Source organism: Myodes glareolus, chromosome 12 (assembly GCF_982192425.1).
Source record: "Myodes glareolus chromosome 12, mMyoGla1.1, whole genome shotgun sequence".
In the NCBI taxonomy this organism is placed as follows: Eukaryota; Metazoa; Chordata; class Mammalia; order Rodentia; family Cricetidae; genus Myodes; species Myodes glareolus.
The window spans coordinates 38,691,698-38,697,803 of record NC_142037.1 but is presented as its reverse complement, the minus strand read 5'-3'; positions in this window follow the sequence as shown (position 1 = coordinate 38,697,803).

Sequence of the window (6,106 nt, the reverse complement as noted above, 5' to 3'; positions counted from 1 at the left end):
TCCACGTACATAGAGAATGAAACTATTTTATAAAACCTGGTTCTCTACATACAGTTAAAAAGTCATTTTTTAAAAAAATAAAACAAGCCATTAATAACTAAAACAGATTCTTTGTGGATGGTGTTAAGGTCCCTCTTAAGATCAAACTGGAATGATGCTGCCTTTTCCTCTAATGGAAAGTTATTCTCGAGGCCACGCCCTTTCAGAAGCACAGGATGTGGGTCTGAGTAGTTGGGACAAGGTCTCTCTGGACTCTGCGATAGTAGGAAGATAGACATGAACCACAGTCCCTGACAAGTTACGACAGGGACCAGTCGTTACTTCAGGTTTGGAAGCAGTCTCACTCTGGAAATGAGGCTGACCTGGAAATTGTATCTAGTTAGGCTAGTTTTGAACTCTTGGTGATTTTCCTGCCTCTGCTTCCAGGGTGTTAGGATTACAGGCTTGAGTACCACCCCTGGCTTTTATCTCTGAGGTTGCTTCTTACCTGAAATAACTCAGAATCCAAGGGATGTAAGATACCTGAGTAGGACCCGAGCGAGGTTCAGAAGTTAGGAGTGCTCACTGATGTTCTAGAGGACCCAGGCTCAGTTCCCAGCACCCATGTTGAGTGGCTCACAACTGCATGTGTTTTGGAAATCTGACGCCCTCTTCCTGCTCCCACTGGTACCTGCACACAATGCAGCATACACACAAATAAGAATAAAAAAAACAAAAAACTAAGAGTAGTTTTGCTACAAGTTCCTGAGATAAAACTTTAGGTCAGAATTTTTGAAACTTGAGAAGTCTATAAAGGATTTGGTCTGGAACCTGCTCCTAGGTCAGAAGGATGTGTCATGACTCTGGCCCTTTTGGTTTTGTTTCGGTAATACTATCAGAGTGTGAGCACAGCCAAGTTGGGTAGTAGGGAGGGAGAATTTTTCTTTAGAAGAGAGCTTTCACTAAACGAGAACTGTGTTTTCCTGCCTTCCGGACTTTAAAAGATGATAGCTTTTCAGGGGCCTGTGAGCATTCAAGAGCAAATCCTGAGGGTCCCGTATTGCGCCAGCACACACTTATGTGGGGAGATAAATTCCTCAAAGGAGAAAGGTGTCGCATATGTGGCTCTTCATAGTCCATTGTGACTAATGGGAAGTCAGCCAGCTACAGTCGGTTATAATAATTACTGAAAGACCCTCATTTAAATATTTCTACAATCTGTGACTCAGAGCTGGGGCCTTGTAGGTGCTGTACGAATGCGCTATCACTGCTCTGGCCCCGTTCTCTGTATAGTCTGTTCAGGCTGTTGTTTGGTAGTTCATGGGCATTAAGGTCTGTGATTTAAAGCAGCATGCTAGTTTGTTCTTCCATTTAATATAGTGAAGTATTAGGGTAGGAAGCTGTGGCAATAGCCAAAGCGTCTCACTGACTTCACACAGTATATATGAGTTTGCTGACAGTCAGTATGGTGGACTCCAGCAAAATGTTTCATTAGAACCGTGTAAGAACTTCAAATAGCCCTAGTTAAAAGACTTGATCGTGCCGAACATTTCCAACCACAACCATTGGTTCAGCTGGATTGGGCTAGCAGGATATCTGTGGCTTTATTTCCATTACTAATACATCAATAAAATGGAGTGCCCCAGTCAGGAGTGGTGGTGTGTGCCCGTAGTCCCTGCACTTGGGAAACTGAGTGAGCTCAAGGCAACACAAACACATTGAACTGCATGGCAGGATCTTGCAAGGAAGAAGAGAAGAAAAAGCTGTTCTCATCCACACGTGGTCAGCTGTCTCCCTCCCAGGAATCAGAATTCCTGGGTGAGGTTCTAGGAGGTGCCATTTGATCTCAAGTGCTGTGGCAGAGCCTCAGAGAAGCTAGAGAGCAAAGGATCTGAAAGGACATTGAACAAGCAAACCCACAGGACTAGGTTGGCAGTTTGCAAGGGGACTGTGACCTTGAGTTCTCTTTGCAGGTGGGATACAGACTAGTGACTTGCCAACAGGTATTTGATTCTTGCAACTATGTAGGCTGGGAGGTCAAAGTCAAGGTACTTTTGGGGAGGGCCTGCTCTGTCATCAACAATAGACTCCTGTGTTCCATGAGCCCTCTGCTGTAAGGACACTGGTTCCATTCCTGTGGGCTCCACCCGAATGACCACCCAAAGGCTCCCATCCCTTAGTGCCATGCCACCTTGGAGGTGAGGATTTCAACATAAATGTCGTGTGTGGCTGGGTCAGGATGGTAGAGTTCCGACCACAGGGCTCAGTAAATGGCTTTGAAAGCCCAAGGGTGAGCCTAGTTGGCTCATTCTGTTTGCTTCTGTGTAACAAAGAGTCCAGAAGTCAGAAAACAAATGCTTGGGACTCTGATTTATCATCTGTGACAAAGGAATGAGGGACACTCTGGCTCAAGAGGTAGCTGATTAAATCATGGCTAAAAGTGTTTTCTATTAACTCGGTACAATTGTTGGCAGTTTATGCTGTTTTTGAACCCAGTGTTGCTCACGATGAACAAGTAAATGCCAGGCTTTCTTTTAAGTATGTAATTTTTTTCATTGCATTTCCTGGCTCCTTTATATTCTCATACCAGGTTTTAGTAAATGGGATGAAGGGGGGAGAAGTACACAGTGATCTGAGTGGTATTCATTTCAAATGCCAGAAGTAGGAGTGTGGAGCTTAAATTCAGACGGTCTAATAATGCAACCAAAAATCAGATGGATTATTGGAAGGAGACAGTGCAGATTGTACTTTTGAATATGGTTAAGAGCTAACGCTGGCTGAATTTGGGCTTCTGGTGGGTGCATCTTTAATAGTTCAGGGTATTAGAGACTCCTTCCACTGAGCAGGGCTTGTTGCCCAGGTGTCTGTAAGTCATTCTGTGTTGGACTCTGATTCTGGTATGTTTGAGGCTTTATTTTCTAAACAGGGACTTCAGCATGTCTGTTTAGAAAAAAGACAGCCCTTCACCCTGTGTTATCCAAAGTCGTTGTTTTTCTGTCTTGGTCTTTGTAGTTAATGCTTACTCGAATAAGGCATGATTCAGTCCCTGCTCCCTATTAATCAGTTTAGGCTTTTATCATGTTGAAAACATCAGTAAGAACCACTTAAGACTTTTGAGCTATTTATTGAACTTTGACCCTAAGAATGAAAATGTTTTCTGTTGCCATCGGTGTGTTCATTGGAGGAATGCAGGCGCCCACGTTCTCATCCTGTTGATGAGATGCCTAGGCGATGTCCTCCTACCATCAAAATGGAAGTATGTTTAAGGCTGCCAAGCTGGGGCCTGGAGGGCTGGCTCAGCAACTGAGGGTGTTCGAACTGTTGTAGAGGTCCTAATGTCAGTTCCCAGCACCCACATAGTAGTTCACCATGTTCTGTGACTCTAGTTCCAAGGGATCCAGTGTTCTCTGCTTGTGCACTGCGCATACATGCAACACAGACATGCATGTAGGCAAAACAATCATACATATAAAATGAAATCTTTGGATAGTCACCAAATCCTCCATCTTCAGTTTCCTGTCTCTTGCAGCTGGCTCAACCCACTTCGCCACACCTGTGCTATTATTATAACCCATTTTTTTTGCAAAGCAGTCTCAAAACACGAATTTAACATTCCTAACATCGTACCTGCCCTGTTTAAAACATTGTCTAGTTCTTGACATGAAAACCGAAAGACACTGCTGTCCGGTCCAGTCCCCACCCACGTTCCAGCCGCATCCGCACCTCCTGCTACAAGGCACCTCATGGTTCCTTGGTAAATATTCTCGCTGAAACCTTTCCCCATCTGTTCCCCTCCTGTTGTGTGGCACTCCTCCAGGGAAGCTAGGAAGGAAGATAGGAGCAGATGTCTCCTCGCTGCAGATAGGAAGCCGACAGTAGACCAAAGGAAGGTGACCGTCAAAGTCCTCCTTGGTGAACCAGTAAGTGCTACAGGTAAGAATACAGGTGAGGGGTTATTACAGGAGCAGAAAAGACCCTTAGACACCTGTGTTCCAAAGCCCATTCTGCCTGGCCTGGGTGGCCGCTCACACAAGCTGGGGACCTGGAGCAGACTACATAGCTTGCCAATACCTTACAGATCAGAACGTGTCCTTTCCTGGTGACTCAGTTGGTCAGAGCCTCTTCCTGGCCACTCAGCTGGTCTCTGCCCCATTAAGGTGGTGTGGCTGGTCTGTGTGTATCTCTTGGTAGTCCTAAATGCTTATGTATGCTTGGGGAGGGAGGAGCCTAGTCAGTGCAATCAGTTTCAGGGACTCCTGAGCTATTAGCTGTTTATGCTGGAGTTTAGAGAGTGCTTCCCAGCAAGTTGGAAGGTTTCACCTCCCTGATGTTTGGCTTTGCTATTGCCATCCTGCTTCCTAAGAAATTTCCATCCAAGATGGAGGAGAAGGGCTGCATGACACCATGGTCCTAAAGTAGGATGCGTCTCCTTCCTTCAACATTTATTCATGTGTCTGCGTCCTTGATGGGCTAGTAGTCAATGTTCCTCTGTCTTTTGATGTCATTTGCACGTTTAGTTTAGTGTGTGATATAGTTTTTTAATGTATTTCCAACACTAAGACACCAGGGTCTTCTCCTGTTTTGTTGGTGCCGAGCCTCATGTGTGGTAGGCGGGTGCTGTAACATGGCACTCCTACCCCCAGCCTCATGCTTCCAGGAAAGTGCCTCACACATGATTCTTACCTATTGAATGAATTGTTCTTTTCTGGGCTACCCTAGTCTTTTTAGCACAGCACACACATATATACACAGAATTCATTTTTGCACAGGCTGACCCTTCAAAAATTTATTCACTCTAGGTCTGAATTTTCTTAAATATAAATTTATTGTCTTTTATAATGTTCCAGTATTTGTCTTACTGCATGTAGGAAAGTCCATTCTCCTGAGTCCTGAAGCTCTGACCCTGCTGGAGTTTTTCCACCATTTCCTGTTCTCTGTGCCCTGATATGTTTAGAACTTGATGCTAGTAAGAGGGGCTATAGCCCAGCCTGAGACTCTCCTCTCTCTGCTCCATCCCTTGCACTGTGGAAACTAAACTTATAGGCAAGTCCTTGTCCTCCAGATACCCAGATACATTTTTCAGAAAAGCTTCTAACTTCCTACTGTCCTGTGTCCGTGTGATGCTCCACTAGACCATAAACAAAGCTTTCTGCTCACAGTGGCCCCAGTATTTGGCACACAGTAGGTGTCTCAGGGTTTCTATTGCTGTGACGAGATGCCATGAGTACGGCAGTTTTGGGGGGAGAGGGATTTTAAGAGAAGGTTTTTCTGTGTAGCCCTGGCTGTCCTAGAACTCACTCTGTAGATCAAGTTGATCTTGAACTCGGAGACCCGCCTGCCTCTGCATCCCAAGTGCCCGGGAATGACTGGCCTTTTTTAAATTATTTTTTTGAAGCATGACAACTCTTTAAAAGGAAGATACTTATCTGGGGTGACTCACAGTTTTAGAGGTGTAGCCCATCACCATAGTGGCACATGGCAATATGCCGGCAGACATGGTGCTCGAGAAGAAGTTGAGAGTTCTACATCTTGAACTGGCAGGCAGCAACAGGAGTCTGTGTCCACACTGGGTGTGGTTGAGCATAGGAGATCTCAAAGCTCATCCCAAGTGTGACTGCCTTCAACAAGTTCACACCTACTCCAACAAGGCCACACCTCCTAATAGCGCCACTCCCTATGAGCTTATGGGGGCCAATTACATTCAAACCACCACAGTAGGTCTTAACATTGAATGAAGATGTAATATCCTACTCAATGGGAAAGTATGCCATGGACGTCATTAGCCCCAAAGTATCTTTAGGCAGTTAAAAGGATTTTTATTCGTGTTTTGAAGGCGTCACTTTTCTCTTTCTGCTGTGCAGTGTCTGGATGTCAAACTCTGGTCATCAGGCCTGGCAGCGTGTGCCTTTACTCACAGAGCCTGCCTGCTGACCCTGGACAGCAATCTTCAAGGTCATGGAAAAGCAGACTCATGCCCTGCCCAAAGTGCCAATTATAACCCTGCTGTGAAGCAATTCAGTGTTTATCAAATGAATAAACAAACTCCATCTTGTGGATCAGCTCAGCTGGCAAGAGTCCCTCTTGTCTGTCCTTCAGGTCTGGGGCATGGTGACTGAATTGTGGTCTA